Here is a 19,157-nt window from a genome sequence, read left to right as displayed (position 1 = left end):
TCTTGCCAGGGTGGCTATTTATTCATCTGATAGTAGAACAAAGCAATTGCTGCAGATTGCAGAGGAGAGGAAAGGAAAGGGGCCCTTCTGGAGGCTGCAGCCTGCTGAAAGGCAGAATGAATGTCAGCAGGCAAATTAAAACAGACTTGTGTGGGCCATGGAAAGATTTATGGGAGAAGGCAACACGACCCTTTCCTCTGATGCTTGAGCTCTGCTCAGAAATGTGTTCTGTTGGATAGCCATGAAAGTGGAGAAAGAAGGTGAAAAAAGAGACAAAGAATTTGAGAAGATGGTGAGTGTTGGGAAAGGAGGATTTGGTGTTAGGAAAGGTGATTTGCAGGGCTGCAAAATCACTCTGCCTGAGCAGAGTCTCCTCATATAGATCAAATTACAGCTGACAACTTGATTTTTGTTGTGTGTTGATGTTGAAGAAGGAAAACAACTATCAGTCATGTATAGCCTTACCAAGGTTTGCTATCAGAAAAAAAAAAAACCAAAACCAAACAAAAACAAAAACTCCGACAAAAAATTTTTTTTCAAGTTTGCCATCTACATGGGAGGAAAAATACCTTTTACAGCATCGAATCGTAAAAACATTTAGGCTGGAAAAGACCTTTAGCATTATCTTGCATTGCATGTTATTCCAATATTAGCTGTAGTAAAAACTAAAAGAATCTCCAACAACTTGTTTTGAAATCCCTGCTTTCAAGGTGAGCTAGAAGAAACAATGTCGTGGCTTTTATGAAGCTGAAATGTTAAGCTGCTGTCGGGTGGAGTTAGAAAATGTAGTGTTCCCATTTACTATAGCTCACCTTTCAGCTTCAGAGAAAGAAGCATGCTGTGACATAGTGAACATTTTGATCTCTGAGGACTTTCTTCAAATTTCAGAAAATAACCATGACCTCTTTGGATCTTTAAACTACAGTCTGGATAAAATGAAATGAACATGGAGTTGAATTTAATTTCTGATCTTTGTCCAGCCAATCTCAACATTTTAACCTTATCTCTGTAGTTGAGACATCTGAAGAAAAGTGGAGAAGGAAAGATCCCAGATGGTGACTCTGCACTGGCACTTTGTGTACCCTTTCAGTCATCTGGGTCTTACAGCTCAGCTCATAGCAGAATATTATCTGGAGTAGAGCTTCAGTACAGTTTTCCACATTTGCTTCCTCTGTTTCCTTCATGATATCTGAAAGCCTGGCAGGTTTTCTGCATGAACTGTCCTTTGCACCATCCATTTTGCTATGCAAAGAAAAAAAAATCATTACACTGAGTTTCTAATTCCCACGTACAGCTTCTGGTCATTTCTCAATCGTGATTGGTGTACATTGCTTTTAGTACCGTCTTCCTCAGTGGTAGGTGCCTGTGAAGATTGTTTGTAGATTATTCAGCAACTATTCCCTTCCCTAATTGCTTTCCTGACTTTTCTGGTCATTACTAATCAATAATACCACTGATGTGAGAGGTGCCAAAAATAGTTCAGATACTTACCTTCTGACATAGGAGCTTCTTTGTCTGGGGAGGGGGAGTCTTCTTAGTGTGAAGCCAGCAAAAAAGGATCAGTTCATCCCCTATCCTTGCAGCGTTTTGTTTGCTGTGAGCTGAAACGTGTTTCAAAACAACATTCACTTAGACCTGTCTCCTGCAAGCACTGTTTTTTTGTCCTTCAACACTGAGTTCCTCTTCTGCTATTGCCACCTTTCCTTTGACTTTGCCTGTCCTCTTCTCAGTGTCTGTTGGTAGGATATGAGAGCCAACCTGCATTTGTATTTCTAGTTTTGCATTTCATTGAAAGGTTTGGATGTTTGTAATGAGAAACCGAAAATTAAACAGCTGTGTCTTGGCAGCCCTGGAAATGCTGCTCATTGAACTCCCTGAGCAATTCAGAAAACATCTCAGCTGAAGAATGAAACATGGTTTATGTGACTGTGTTACAGCAACTGGGGGAAAGTACTAGTGCTGCGAATGGTTTATATTACTTTGCATGCTGGCATCACAACCTTTGTTTAACATTCAAGTAAGATTAGGCAGATAAAGAAGGAAGGCAAGAGAGAGCAAAACTTAAGCAAGCTATGGTTAAGGCAGTGTAAAGGTCAAAATTGTAATATTAAATAAATCTTACATGGTTTTATAAACCTTAATTTATTGTCTATGTGCAACTGACATTTTAGCTCTTGGTTTAATACCAAGCACTTCAAAGTATTCTTGTAGAAGAATAGTCGATAACCCTCTTACACAGTATAATTGGAATTCTGCATGTTAGAACATTTGGTTCCTGAAAGATTTTTGTAAATGTTAATAGCTGTCTTTTAAAATGGTGTAAGTGTGAAATGCTATGAAAAGCAAAGGTTTAAATGTCACCATGTCTATAATTTTCATATTGTAAAAACTAAATAAGTTTTTCAGAGTGAAAAACCTAAAGGCCTGCTGCAAGTTTGAAGATATATGCTAGCTCATTATTGGTTTTTTTGAAACCGATATGGCAGACACATTTTGTAAAACTGTGTGAGTTTTAGGCTAAAATGTGTAGTTGAAGATTTTATTGTCCGGCAGTGTTATTACTGCCAAGTCTTCCTATTTACTGGTACCCATGATCTGAGTATGAATAATTCATGGCAATAAACAGATTTACCTGGAAAACCTTCTAGAGTCTGATCAGAAGTATTCTCCTCTTAAAGACCCACTGGCACTCAGACTCAAAAGCTACTCACATTTGTCTTGGTTGAGGATTATCATTTTCAACTACTAGCAGGGAGCTAGTACATCAGCAGGACAACTTATGTTATTTTTGGGGAGAGAGGTTGTGCCTAACTGGATTGGAAAGCACAAGTGTTTTAAGGTAAAGCGTGTAGTGCTTTTCTATTCACTTGGGCAAAGAATGAAGCAAGGAATTTTGGATTACAGAAACCTGAAAAAAACAGGTTTTTGTAGCCTAAACCCCTACATTCTTTGTTAATAAAATCAATAGCGCAGTAATGAGCATGTCACAGAAAAGAAGGAATTATTATTTGATACTTATTTATCTTACCACATTTAAATATATTTTAAGAATAAAGAGGTGTCTCAGCACAGTCTCAGGACTCTTTTGAGAGTTGCCAAAGGTACCAGTTTACCATCCAGCCTGCCTAAATCAAAAGGACAATAGCATTTAGGAAAGAAAAAAAAATTATAAAGAGCAGGTAACATAAACAGAAATCATGCCAAGAATGTTTTATCCTCACATGTGGGCTTTAGGAAGCCAAAACAGTCTTTGCTTCATGTACTGTAATAACAAGGATTTACTTTAAGCAAAACAAGATAAGATAATCTTTGTGAGCTAAAGGAAAGTACTCTTTAAAGTCTGTGACCTAAGCTGATTTCATTAATCAGTAAACTTATTTACAAGGTTTTTAATAAAAGAGTGCATCAAAATTTTCCACAATTTTGGCACTCGCACCTCTGTCCATGAAAAAGAAGAAAACAACAACCAAAAAACCCCCACCAGGGACAAAGAGCACAACCTACAGCAAGAGGCTACAGCGCAGGGGCCAGGAGCCTGTCTGCCATGAGGTACGCTCACCACTGGTGGTTTATACATTTTTTTCTAGGAGGAAAACTCTGTAGCCTGAGTTGTTGGAGGTTGTTAAGTACCTCCAGATCAGAAAAGAGGATGTGACATGTTACAATGATTTTTATCATACTGTGTGGATCTCAGGTCTGAAAAGTTCAGGGAGAAGAGAGAAAGAGGGGGAAGAACGAGGGGAGAAGAAAACAGAGATTCATGTAGTGTCACCATGCAGGATGGACAAAAAATGGATGTTTTAAAGGGCAGGAGGTAGGACAGAATCATAAAACCTAGAGCTTAGATTGGAAGAACAGGTTTATTGGTAGTGTTCATAGTTTCTTATTGCTGACTGCCTTATTGCTTCTACACTACGCAAGAGTCTGGATCTATTCTTGTGTACAAGATATTCTGTTCCTCTCATTGACCTATAAATGAGCAATAAATAATACAAGGAGAAAAGAGGTTATAATTTTGCAAGGTATCTTGTGCCCTGTGTCAGTCAGTCAGTCAGTCATACAGAAACTGAATCATGGCTATATTAGTCTATATTTTATAAAGGCATTGCCTAGTCAACAAGCAAAAATCTGAGTGTTGTTTTTCCATTAGTGCTTACAGCAGCATGATTCTTAGTTATTAGTTGTTTTTTATATTATTGTTTAAACAGACTTAAGGTATGTTTTTATTTTTAATTTACAGATGTTTAGTTCCCCTATTCTGTACTCATATAATCATTCCAGGAATCTACAGCATCTGAAAATACTGTGTTACACATCTTGAAAACAAAGCCACCGACCTTGTATAATGGTTCATTTTCTCCTTTAAGAATAGATTTTCAAAAAATTACAGCAGCAACATAAAGGAGAGCTGCTAGCACCAAGTTGCTTATTTACAATAACAACGGGAACCTTCATCACCTGTAGAGTCCAGCAGGCTAACATGAACATGCAGTAAATGTTAGGTAAAGTGTATTATGTTAGAAAAGGACATTTGTTCGTTTCAAATCCTGAACGATGCATGATTTTATGAAGACATTTCTCAGTCTTTGTATTTTACTCTTTTTTTTTTTCCAACTTCCATCTTTTCAGTCAAAGGAAATCATCAAGTGACCTTGAAATCTGCACTGGCATTTTCCTGGCAGAGAAAGAAGCTCACTTTTCTCATTTGCAAAAATGAATAACAATTTGATTGTTCTTAAAACTTCTAAAAGGTTAATTATGCTCTCTCCATGAGCACTGAATAAAAACCTGCTTTATCTCTGCCCAAATGAAACCCACAGGGCTCCCATTCCCTCTAACTCTGCCTGGAGATGAAATCCTGCAAGCTGTCAATTAACTCCTATCAGCTCATAGATCTATGTGAGCTGCAGATGATTTTCTCATCTGAAAACTATGACAGAGCTGTTGTGTGACTAAAAAATTCACAGCAGGAAAGTGTTATCTGGCTTTGGGTTTGGTGGAGAGGAAAAGAAAAGAGTGAGAAACCAAGAGGCAGAAAGGGCCTGGATTAGAAAGGGTCCATTTCTAGCTCTAAGATTTCCATCTGGTTGCAAAACCCCACTTGAACTTGGATTGCATGTTTCAAACAATAATAGGAACTGAACATGGCCATGTACCACAGAGATGTTTCCTTGGGGGGGTGTGAGGGGGGGGCTGTTGGGGGGCGTGCAGGGTGTGTTTCATATTGCTGCATAACAACAGCCAGCCGCAGAGGAGATCATACTGGCAAACTATAGAATCAGTAGAACAGAAACGCCAACATGAAACATTTAGCCTGCTGGTATTTCTTCCTGGTTGAAAGATGGCTTTTTAATTTGTAAGTCAGAATAGCAATCTGAAAGGGAAAGACTGAGAGCCTGTAAGAGTACTGTTTCATTTACCTTGCCAGGCGAATAGTGCTGTTTCCAAATGAAACAAGAGGAAGTAAAAAATTGCACCGAGCATTTGGTGATCACTATATTTCTGCCTGCTTATTTTATTTTTATAGTTTAGGGTCAAGTCTTGAAGAGTCAGCTACAATAACTTGCAACAAAACCGCAGGAACTGGTGTGATGGCTCTGCATGTGTTCGAAGCTGGGGTTAAAGTAATTAATTTTAGGTTTATTATAAATTGATAGTGTTACACTTAGCACATGCATGGGACTTGGGAATCTGGGTTCTGCTCGTGGCCCTGCTTTGACTTTCAGAAAACTGCTCATTCTCCCTGTGTGATATTACTGGGTTAGCTGTAAATATCAATCCCTACTCTTCTAGCCAGACAAAATAACACCTCAGGTGTACATCAGCATTCACTGCTGAACAGTTACATCATTCAATTTTCAGTTGAAAGGAACAATAAAAATTACTAATCTTTGCTGAAAAGAAAAAGATAGATCAGTCTATTGCATTCTTCTGTAAATTTAAAATACAAACATTTTAGGGCAGGCGCAGTAAGACCTTATCTTAGAAGCCTTTACCAAAGAGAAGACAGTAGTAAATGCAATACTCTTTGCTTGAGAAACAGAATTTGAGAGTTAATTAAAAAAAAAATAATAATTAGTCCTGATAGCTCCACATTTGTATGATTTCAGTTGCCATATTATTCTTCCTTTTCCCTTTCTCTCCCTTTTGCTCATGCTTCCTGATGTACCAACACTGTCACCAGGTAATCACTCCCAACATTACAGCCAGTTGACCGAGCTCAGCATGGAGCAGGATGGATTTTCCACAGTCTCTGATTTGTACCAAACTTTTGTTCTGAAAGTATTAGGAAAGTCCTACTGTTGTCAAATATGGCACTATTTCACAACAATGTTATTAACTTCAATAAATCAGACATCCCTGGACAACCTACAACTCTGGAAAATCAGACTCAACTGATTAATAGAAAGGTGGAAGCAATTTTTAAATAAAGGTGAGCTGAAAGTTAATTGTATTGAGAATAACTTCTGAAAGCATGCATGCACCTACAGAAACATCCGGTAATGTGCACTTGATTCTTGGGAATTTACATGATTCCATTTTAGCTTTACAGTTCATCTTAAAAATTATAACTACTCTGATTTTTCAGCTGTAATATAATTAACAATGTGGAATAAAACAATGATGGGGTTTTGGTTTGTTGGGGTTTTTTTGACAAATTTCTGAAACAGGCTGAAATGTGGTATATTAAAACATCTCCATGAGGCTTGATCTCATTTTCATTAAGCAACAGAATAAAACAGCTGTCACGGAATATATGTTGTTTATATGGCAATACTCTTCCACTTCTTTAAAAAGATCTAATAAATGCTGCAAATTCACAATTATTTAATTACATTTTAAGTGCACCAAAAAGCTTTAATGAAAAGTTTTAAGCATCCTAAATATGCTATAAGTATTGCCTAACACAGAGGGAAATGGAAAACCTTCTAGGTAGTAAGTAATTTAAATGGCTGAAAAAAATGTGAAACATTCAAGTATTATCTGATTTAACTTCCAGGTTCTAACAAGTAACATTAGAAATTATCATCTTAAGATGCTCTATAACAACACATGTTTTTACACATCTTTACATTTTCAGAAGAAATCCTGGACAATGCAGCTGAGAACACAATGCCACTGAACAATGTACCAGTATCTAGAAACTAGAGTACCAAGATGTAAAAACTCTGAGCACTTAGTAAACTATTAGGTATTTTCATTTGTCAGCCTGTTAGTCTGTGTATGAGATAATAGCTATTTTTGCTTTTCCTCTGCTACTTTCCTGAAAGCCTTGTGTTTTCCTTCTTAGTCTTTGGTCATCCCTCTTTCCCGTTCCTTTCTATCAGTTTCTCCAGCCACAATGTATTTGTTCCTGATTACTTTCCTTGGGGCAAGAATCATTTCTTTTCCAAAGTAACCAAACTTCAGAAGCATCAGTAACACAATGACTAATTTCATAATTAATGTGCTAGCAAAGTAACAGGAACAAATAGAGGAATATAGGAAAAAAATCAAATACTTCAATGACCTAAGTGTTGCAAAGCTTCATCTGCCAGAAGCACAGGACTTATCACTAGGGTAGGTGCAGCTCATTCATTAATGGTGTGATTCTGGGATCCATTAAGAAAACAAAACCACAGGCAGCATGATCAGGACAGTGCAGACAAGTCAAATCGATGGCTTTCATCATTCCGGGAGCAAATGTGGAGAATGGGCTGGCTGAATGGCTTAACAGTTCATGGGAGACCCAACAGGACAGTTGATGCTACAGGTGAAGCTGAGCCTTTAAAGAGAAGGCCTAACCTCTACCAGATGTTTTAAATGTCAAAAGGAAATAACATGTACAGAGGGAGCTATTTTGGGATAGACACTCATATTGCTTGCTAACTTATACACCTAACAACTCTCCCCATTACATATGAATCAGTGACACTCTGAAGTTCTCAGGGTGCTGGGTGTGGGGGGAAAGACATAACAGCCCACGTCTGGGAACAACAGCTCTACTCCCATGCTTGCCTTGCCATCAGTGTACCCCCTTTCTTCCATTTAGTCATTGGACTTGCAGGTAGGTTGGGTTGTCATTTCTAGGCACCCCTAGGGCATTTCTCCAGTATAAATGTAGCTGAAGTTTTTTTCCAAAGAGATTTTGAAAAGCCCTTGCCAACAAACAGTGATGTCAACCTACTACATTCTTAGTCCTGTGAAATCAACATTTTCATCTGCTTTTACCTCGAAAGGTGGGGGACAATTTGGAAACGAGAGCTTATATTCAAAGTTCGCTGTAATAGGAGATGCAGCACATCTGCAAAGCCCTACACTTATGCATACCCGCCAGGTGCAAACAAGGACTTGTATGAGCAAGTTTCAAATGTTTACCAATATTCACCAGTTCAGTGCTTTTAGCTATGTGCCAGTGCAAAAACGAAATTTATGCTGAGTTCAAAAATGCTGGTGTATATTTAAGGTTTTATTTTTAATTTGCATACCCTTTTTTTGAATGCAAAGTAGGAACAGATGAACCCCTAGAACATTTCTGCATGTGTTCATAAACAGAGCACTACTAAGTTCAATCAACTCTTCTGCCAGTGACAAACTGTTTTTCCTCATTTTCCATTTCTTTGTTTTGTTTCTGTTCAAAGGCACTCTGATTTCCAGATGATGATTTATGTAGTATCCATGTTTCTAATAAATAGCTACATTTGTGGAATGTATTAAGGACGTAATCAGCTTGGTATTTGGATTACATTTCTATCCAGTTCCCATTATAATCAGGATAAAGATTCCTTCTGATTTCAATGAGAGTTAGATCAGACCAGGAGCACTTTATTTTTTAAAGCAATGTTAAGTGCTGCTGTTCACTGACATTGTTTCCGTGACACCAGCAATTGTTCACTGACCCAGATGTGAACTTGTATTTTTTTTCTGCCTCTGTTTATAGACACCCTTTCTCTGTTGTGCTTATCTACCCTGGCCACAGAGACCTGTTTGACTTGCTGAGAGGTTGTCATGGTCCAAATTAGAAAGCTTGCAGACAACTGTTTATAGTCAAGTATGCCAAAACCAGTATTAAAAGAAGTACAAAATTAATATTAACATAGATCAGGGACCTTTATTTTACTCTTCCTCCTGTGCCATTACTCAGCAGCAGGAAAGAAGATTAGTGCTTAGAAGGGGAAAAAAAGCAGCTCACTTGGTAATCCCTAGACAGTGGAATGGAAAGCCATTCTCTACAGCTCAGTACTTAGACCTGACAAGGCAATGCAATAACCTTCACAAAATTCAGGGTCTTTTCCAAATGCCTGCCCATACTTGTGAGCAAGGTACACTCTTTCAGGACTCAGAACCCCGTTTCCCTACCAAAGGAATCTTTTCTTTTCCTTTCTTTTCTTTTTTTTCCCCTCAAGCTGACAAAATCTGTGAAAGCCAGAAAGGAAACAAACAAACAAAAATAGAAAGAGAAGTATTCCTACCTGCAGTCTGCTTCAGATGTAATGATCATGACTACAATTAACAATGACTTTTCATAATACAGCATTTTTGGCCACAAGTGGGTTCTACACAATCTTACTCTTATTTATGTAAACATTATTAATGTGTCACAGCAAAGCTGCATGATGATGCAGACTTTCAGTACTAGTTGTGTTTGCAACAGGGTCCCAACACTAAAAAAGCTGGGTGTACAATGATCTTAAAGACTTGCTGACTGCAGTATAGTTACTTTGCATGCGTAAATGAATGCATAATTTTTTTCTCTATTATTCATTGTATGTGTGTTCAAAATAATTAGGGACAAATACCCTAAAGCTCTCAGGAAATACTTCAGCTCAGAGAGCAAAGAAGTCCTCCCATTTCTTTTGTTCTCATTGCAACTACTTTCAAATGATCTATGAGCTTTCTAACTAAACGAAAATTACAGAAAACTCAGACCTCACTACCAAATAAGCAGTTTTCAGTCCAAACGTAGCACAAGATATACATTTTATCAGAAGTGAGATAATAGCCAAGCTAAAAATAAAGTACTTTCTAGTGACAGAGGAAATTATATCAGCTTTGAGATTGGGTTTGAAAGACTATAAAAGTGATTATCACTGTGGTCAAAACTAGATTGTTGTCTTGAGGTTTTGGAGTGTTTTCTTCAATTACAAATGTTTTTCCATGACGCAAGGGACCCAGAAACAGACTCAGTGGGGGGCATCTTCTACAACTCCCATCACTGTCTCTGGGATAGCAGTGTAAATCAAATCAAAGCAAAGAGTTTCATGGCAAATATATGGATGAACATTTAAGGGGTTTTTTGTTCATTAATCTTTAGAACAGATCAGTCAGTGCACACCCACCCCGCTACACTCCCTGAAAGGTATTGAGGAACTCTATTTGTGGCTGCACCCTATATTGGTTCTATGAAATCACACACTTAACCAAAATATATTTACTAGACAAATCTTAAAACATGGTTGAAAAAACAATTGAACTGACACATTTGAGTAGTAATCTTCAGTAGGAGCAAGGAGCTGAGTAGATGAGAAGACTGAGATATGACATCCTCTTATATCTGATCTGCCTTTACATCACCACTTTTAATTGCAAATATCAAATCACACCTGTACTGGTAACTGATGTATGTGACTGACTTGGAAGTATAAAAACTGGAAAATGTAGAAATGAACCTGGTCATTGTCCTGATGCTCTCACTGATACAGAAACCTGTGCATTAAGGAGCTGCAAGCTTGGAAATATTGCAACAGCTTGTGAATTTCACTCATTTGCGTCCCACATTTGTGTCACACAGCATTTCACTTTCTGTACACCAATATTTAACAATTTAAATATTAAGATAAAACACTTCAAGAAAATATTTGAGGGGTAAATGTCTAAAACAATTGTAATAATTTTTGCTTTGAAGTACAGCAGAATGAACACTTTTCAACCAGAATGTCAGTGGATTCTTTGCTGAAGTACTCAGTGCCTGATCAGCAGTTGCCTCTGTAGCTGGCTTACTGACAACAGCAGATTAATATCTTTGCCTGCTTTGTGCTGACTTGATTATGCTTGCTGCCTGCTTCTTCCATCTCTTGGTGATGCTTGAACAGTTCTACTGCCTGGTAAATGCAGGAATATTCAGCTCACACCACTATCCAGACTGTGCGGAGAGGGACAACTTAGAAAACCACAGCACTCTATCTTTGTGCTCAGTAAAGCCAATTGCAGAGAGCACCCTCACAGTTTCACATCACAACCATTAATGCTGCAATGGATGGTCTTTCCCTTTTTTTGTATAGCACAAAGCATTTGAATACACTGGAGCTGCATTTCCTTTGTCTGTCTTGCACACTAGTTTACAATTCTGTTTGCTGAAAGGTTAGTCACTGATCACAGAAAGTACCTTTCCCCTCTGCTGGAAAGCAGATAGATGGTTTTACTGCAAAACTTCCCCCTTGCCCATCAGATATGTATTAACATACTTGGCAGGTACTGCGTGAAATGCCAAGTTTGAAATGACACAGAACTATCTGGAAGGCTTTTTAGCCAGAAAAATATAATCATGGATTTCCATAGCAACTTTCTTGTACTTGCATTCATGAAAGTATTGTCTTTAAAGACTAGGCAGGTTTACATTATATTCAGACTAGGACAAAGATAAATGTGCTGGAGATGCAGCATGGCCTCTTGTAAATTGTTTCTGTGTAGGCAAAAGGAGAATGTCATACAGCGTTCTGCAACTGGACATAGGCTGTGTTCTGTGCTTGTGCAGAAAATTGATAGCAGTCTTCCAAGTACATTTACAACATGTGCCAGAAAAAACATTAATCTGATTGTACTTACTGACTATCGTGCAAACAACCTATGCAACATCTGCGAACAACAGGTATCTTATTAAATTACTGTGCTGTAAGAAATACTGTTAAAAGCAAATTTTAATGGTTCTTTCTTAGCAGCTCTGAGGGAGCACCGGCAATCATATTGCTTCTTCACAGGAGCTAGATGGTTTGAATGAAACACTCAGAGAAGCTTTGCAGCTGTGGAAGATATGTTACTGAATTTAAATGATCCAGCACAACCATTTGAAAATGTCCACAAGTCCTTTCACACAGATATTTTCAGATTACCCCTTGAATAAAGAAGGACTGGCAATGAAGAAAAGAGATGGGTATGAAAAGACAGCCAAGAAACCTTTCTCTGTTACAATAATGGACCCAATTCTGGAGTTGCTATCTACTTTTTACTGGTATTTAGCAGTTTCAGCTTCAAGAGAAATAAACAACACATACTAAGAAAAGCAAACCAATGTTGCATTCATGACCTTCCACCAAACATCCTTCATACTCAAACTCAACTGACTGGCATGCAGATTTGTTTCATAAACAAAAAGTATTGTTTTCTCTCTAAACAAATCATTGTGAGCAATTTGTCATTGCAAACAGCTTCTGGCAGTTGACCAATTCCTTTCAGAGAATTCTTCTTTAAGTCAGCTGGCCATTAAAATCTTGCCTCCCAACAATGGTACTGATTCATTCCTAATGAATAATTTGCCTGGATTACTGTATTTTTTGCATGAGATGGAAGGCAGCTTGTATGTCATAAGCAAAATTGTTAACACTAAGTTATCAATTAATTGTCTAAATAATCCTGGGTGATTTTTAATTCTCTTTTTCACAGGCAGCATCTGAACCCACAGGATTTTATAAGGCCAGAGGAATTTTTTTATTAGAGTTATTGATTAGGCCTTATGTATGCACACTTCAGATTTTAGGTCATTATTTCCCTTTTCATCATGTGAAAATAGCACAGTTCACAGTAAAAAAGTTCACAATAGCAGAGAGTAATTAAGATTTAAATTTACGACAAAAATGGAGAAAGGACATGTAAGCAACATGATGCATGTTACAAATGGATGTTTGAAAACAGGTAAACAGAGATTAAGAGTCTACTCAATTCATATTTGAGCAATGTGGAACTACTGAATTCTAGCTTAGAACACTAAACAGAAGAATGTAAATATTCATATTTACACTACATTCATAAAAATGTTAAAATACACCTTAGATTCTTTCTTCAACTTTTTTTCCCTCCCTTTCAATCAGCAGATTCTTTTTTCTTCATTGATCTCAAATGCTGTTAATAGCTGTTAAGTATGTTGAGTCAAGTCAATTTATGTTGCCTGTATGTGTCAACCACCTCTAAAAAACAGAACGTTAAAATGAAGTTGTTGAATTAAGGAGTAGGACACCTGAAATACAATTCACATTGTCAGGGTGATCAGTTTCTCTTCAGCTTCTTATGTCCTCTGTGATCTGGAAGAAGCCACTTCTGCGAGGTGTGACGCCACTTGCTCATCTGAAAAATGAAGACAGCAATCTTTCTGGTCTCCCAGGTGCTGTCTGACGCTAACTTCCTTGATGCCTATGAAGGCCATAGGTAATTTGGAGATGAGAGCAACAGAAAGGCCTGTAAATAAGATGAAATAAAATATGTGAAGGAGGAATTTATTTAAGCCAAGGCTGATAATGTTTCTTGCCAATACTGATATTAGTTTCATTTTCCATTATTTCTAGATGTTTTAGTTAAACTAAAGGAGTATGACCTCTCAAACAGTATTTAAGAGGTCATATTTATTGGACTATAACCACGTTCCTGTGGCTGCGTAGAGGGTGAGTTACAAAGTGCTATTCCTTGAACTAGCTATGGCCTATTTTTATAAGGCACTTGCATGGCTTTAGTTTGGGGTAGTGGTGACCGGATTTCTCCAACCTTTCGTGTTTAATGGGAACTAGATGGATAAGGGATGCTGTATGCTTCCCTAAATATACACAAAATAGATGTCTTTGTTTCAGCCTTCTAGACTATAGAATCAAAAACATAAACATCAGAACAAGTAGATGATGGTAGAAAGAATGGTTTTATTGGGTACAGAAGAAAAAAGAATGCCAAACAGAATATTATTTTACTAATGGGGAACCATTGTTTCCAGATGACCTCTTCTGGGTTTTGATGCCTTGAAATGCTACTTCTGTGAGTGAGTATGAACAAGAAACGCTTCAGAAAATCTACTTTCCTTCAGCATTCAGTCTGGACAGTTCATGCTGTTGGAAAATCCATTTTATTAATGAGGAGGTGTCTTACATGTCATAAGTTCAAACAAGAGATAAAGCCCATATGAGTACCCCCATAAGCGAATAATTCAGAGATTGCATGAAATTTGGTTCAGTTCACTTTAACATGGTCTAGTAGCTAGGCTGCTCTTTCCTAATATTTCTGTAGACTTTATACACTACTGCATAACATATCCCCAAGAATGCCCTGAAGTACCCAGAAAGAAAAGCTGCAGCAGAAATACATGCAGCCCACTGAATCTGTAGATTTGTGAATACCGTCCTGCCACAAAATACACGCTATCTATACTCTGTAGGACTTTAAATGGTACAAATTGTGTGGACTAATAACTTCTCTCACCAATGCAAGCAAAACTCTAATGTCCTGGAACAACCTGGTATTCAAGATGTAGCTGGAAACAACCTGGAGGCATCATCTTGTTTTCCCTCACCCACTTGCCAGTGCTGTTCAGAAGAACAAGTTATTGAGTGAGCTGTTTTCCCAATACTAGTATGTAAACTGATGTGTGTACTGGGTCTGGCTCAGATGGAGTTATCTTTCCTCATCACAGCCCATGTGATGCTGTCTTTTAGATTTGTGACCAAAAAAGTGTGGATAACCCCAATGTTTTGGTTATTGCTGAGCAGTGCTGGCGTAGTGTTATGGTCTTCCCTGCTCCCATAGGTTGAGAGCAAGCAGGAGGCTGGGAGGGGAAGTAGCTGCGACAGCTGACTCCAGTTGACCAAAGGGATATTCTATAACCTACAATTCTATGCTCAGCAATGAAAATGGGTCAGGGGGTGAGGGTGTCCGTGTCCACGTGTGTCCGAAAGTAGCCATTGCTCAAAGATCTGCTGGGCATCGTTCTCCTGGTGGGAGGTGATTGCCTTTGCATCACTTGGGGTTTTTAAATTTTTTTTTCTTTTCTTGCCTTCCTTTCTTAAACTGTCTTTATCTTGGCCTATTAGTTCTTCTTACTTTTGCCCTTCTGTTTCTCTCCCCCATCCAGCTGAGGGGAGAAGTGAGTGAGAAACTGGGTGGGGACTTACTTGTCAACCACAGCCAACCTACCACAATGCAGAAGCCAAGTGTACAAATACAGTGACATGAGAGGACAACTTATGTCCAAGCCATAGTTGTGCAAAGAAACAGGAATTTACAAGTGTGCAGAAACGTGCTAGTTTCAGATGACATGAAGAGTCTTATTTACACATCTGTTTACGTTTTCCAGATGTTATTTGTTGTATGTCTTTATCTCCTGAAATAGACTGTGAATTATTCATTTGCTTGGGAAGGTGTCTAGGTTGCCATTCACTGAATTTTAATATTCTGGGAGCATTAAATATTCCGGACCAAGACCAGAGTGTATGTGATGATTTCTGTGTCATCAGTTCTACGTTGCTGCTATCATTTTCATAAAGTAATGGAGTACTTGATTGAAAAAAGTGATCTTTTTTCCTCTTGCTTTTCCACAGACTTTCCAGAATTTCACTGTCCTGACAAATATCAATCTCTTTAATTCCAACATAAGTGTATTTGTCAATTGTATATACCCCACTGTTCACACACCTACACGTCCTTCAGTTTATATTTCTTATCTGCAATCAGTAACATGGAATACATATCATTCCCACCGTGGGTCCAAATCCAACTTAGATCTAATAATATTATCTATTCCTAGAACCGAAATCACTGGGCAAAGGAGGGCGGCACCAGAAGCAGGCACATCATTAAATGTGTCCTCAATGAGTGAGCTCAGACCACCAGCTTGATAACGCTGTCACGCTGGGTCTAAGCCACCCTGAAACTCCTGCTTTTGCATGACTGCCACAGGACAGTTTAAGGTTTATGAAGGGTCCTTAGAGTTTGTTCAAGTCTTCTGACGTTCCTTCATCAGAAAGACTGCAATAATCTGGTTCAGAACAGGATGGTATAGACAGTAAGGGCACAGCCGTATGGGACCATAAAGTATGCAGTTTGTGCTGCTGAAGATCTTCTTCTGCATGGGTCTCCTGAGGTACCCTGGTGCTCTACTCTATCATAGCTCATGGTAGCAACTCTTGGTCATTATCAGCCTTACATAGCTTTGAACCACAGATCTCCCCTTGTGGAGAAACACCCATGTCTCTTTGGTTTTCCATTCCTTTGTCGCATTTTATGACACTAGAAGTCAGCTTTACAGCTTTTTATATGCACTTTTAAAGAAAAAAGTGCTACTGTGCATGAGGGCTGGAGTGCCTGAGATAATTAAGTCTGCTGTAATTCTCAGGCTTTTCTTGTATTGAAAGTTAACAAGTTAACAAAATTTTGGAGGGCTAATGGGGTGGAGATAAGGTCAAGCCTAATGTTAATATAGCATTTCTTTGTTCTTGTCTCATTTGTTAACCATTACTCTGGCATGGACCAAAGTACCTGAAAAGAATTGCATTCTCAATGCCAAATACTACAACAGCAACAGACACAACAAAATTAGACAATACAAAAATGGCAAATGATGGTCTAACAATTTCTCTTTCCCTTTCTAGACACTCACTAGTATATTACTCCATGTCCAAGGTGCATGGTGGTATAAGCAGTTAGCACAATGAACTGTGTACCCATTTAATGTCCTGAGATTTAGATTATATGCTTTTTAGCTTGCGTTGTCAGGAGATTCAGATTTGCAAAGCTGTTGCAGTGTTTCACTTGACCAAAACTCTCCTTAGTTATCCTTTATGTGTCTGTTTAGGACACTTGTCTAATAGGTTAGAACTACTCTGCATGCAAGATAAGTGACTCACTATGCCTCCCTTAGCAGGATTTCTTTTTCTTAGTCACTGGCTATCTATCTCTTATGTCTGGTGCATCCTGTTACAGTAGGCTGGCTATGAATATCCTCCAAACCACATGTATATGCACTCCTGCAATTCACAAGTTCTGGGCAGTGTCCCACATCACCTTCTACAGTCCTGGCTGGCTCCGTCCCATTTTTGTCTCTTGACTTGGTCTGTAGCTTCATTTGCCTAGGAACCATACTTCACTGGTTTGTCATACCCTATAGTTTGTAAACTACAGGTTGGACAATTCTGGCATCATTGTGTACATGACACACTCATTATTATTCTCATTTCCTCTGTGGGATATGGATCCTTGACTTCTCTGTGAATGTAAATTAAATACAACCAGTATTATTGCATGCACCTTTCATTTTACAGTCTTGACCCTTGACACATGGGTGTGCCTGTATCACAGTTGCCATATTTTCCCTTCCGCCCATAGTCCTTTCTAGCAATTCCACAAGATATTTACAATAGAACTGTCAACCAAGAAGGAGCCAGAGGAAAACACTATCTCAAAGTACAAGGTGGCCTGGGCACGCTTTCAACAGTGCTAATTTTCAGATGAAATGGCAACTGCAAAACTTCTGAAACAGCTGGCAACAGGGCTCACCAGGAAGTCAATTGCCATCACTGCAAATGTTATCTACAGTCTCATAGCTAGGTCCTGAGAAAAACAGAAGACGTCTCGGATCAAGTGTCATTAGCATATCAATGACCTTGTTTCAGTTTCAGGTGGAAACTCTCAGTTCAGAATGCGCGTTTAAAATTGTATCTTTATGCCTAAGTGGTCTCAAAATCTTATTCACTGAAGTCAACAAAATCTACTGCATGACATAATCAGTTGAGAGCATTTGATCACAGAAAAATTACACAGGAAAGAAAAATATGGCCTTCATGTATTTGTTCTACTTTTCTATTCTGATACTTTCCCAAAATTAAAGGCATTATGATTAAATAAACATCATGTCTGCAGATATGGATATGAATGCATAAATACATATATTATGAGTATGTATATATACATATACATATGCATACCCATGCTCGTATATGTAATTTATATGCATAAATAGATATGTAGCTTCTTTCTGTTATCTAGATAGCTATCTTGTATGTAACAAAAGACCTCCAGAAACAGCCTATGAGAATCAGTTCTTTAAAAAAATATACATAGTATGTATATCTGGAAATGATTTCTTCCCTTTTTCCTTGAAAGTAGGAGCTCTGTCAATTTGTATACGATGCAGAGCTCTTACTCTTATCTTCCTATGCTTCTAATGTTATTTCAAGGATAGAAAATATGTGCTTTTACGCACATTTATTCAGTGTCATTGAAGGTGACATTTTACTTGAAAGTCAAGAAAACATTTTATAAGCACAGTCCCTTTCAATATAGAATGCATTTATAATTATAACTTTTATATCTAAACACAGTCAACTGACAATTCACCAGAAATCAGTAATAAAAGCTGATTACAGCACAGTTTGTGTCATGTCTCTGTATGTTTTGAATCTCCTAACTTCTTTCGGCAAGATCAGTCTATGGGACTAATCTCTCCCACGTGAGTAATGATTGACTTCACTATAGAACAAAAGAGAAATTGTTTAAGTAAAGGTAGGGACAGTATAAATCATAAACCACTTCTTCAGATAAAGACCATTAGGTAAGTCTGTGTACAAATTTGACACTTTGTTTCCTTGCCTTTGACAGCCGTTTAGAAAGACTTAAATGTACAGGATCTGACTAAAGCTTTCGAAAATTCATCACGGAATATTTGTTAACCTTGTTCTCTCTGATAGCTGCAGAACAAAGATAATACTCCTCAAATGGAGATAAATTACTATCTTTCAAAAGATTATCACCAGTCTTAATCGAGTTTGCTCCTACAGCTGAACAGTCAGTGACCTTGTTACTTGCACAACAAACATATCTGCTACTTCACATTTACGGGGAGTAGATTTAGCCAAACCAGCCTGCTGAGAACAGCTCCATGGGTCTGTTATGGTTCTAACTGCTACAGATGTTAGGGAATTCAGCTGGCTGAATGGCAATTTTTGAATTATTTAAATACCATAATTTGTGAGACTTAGGTAAATTTCAAACAGAGCTTGTGTATACTGATGGGCTGTTCGAAAGACACATTTAATCCTCAGCAGATGTAAATCAGCATAGCACCGGTGATTTGCAGGGTACTGTACCCCACCAGCTCCTACTCCAGCTGCAAGGCTGCCCGGGCACCCGGCTGCCCTCCAGCAAGGAGGAGA

This window comes from Falco naumanni, chromosome Z (genome assembly GCF_017639655.2).
Source record: "Falco naumanni isolate bFalNau1 chromosome Z, bFalNau1.pat, whole genome shotgun sequence".
In the NCBI taxonomy this organism is placed as follows: Eukaryota; Metazoa; Chordata; class Aves; order Falconiformes; family Falconidae; genus Falco; species Falco naumanni.
The sequence above is the reverse complement of the archived record's forward strand: the minus strand, read 5'-3'. Positions refer to the sequence as shown.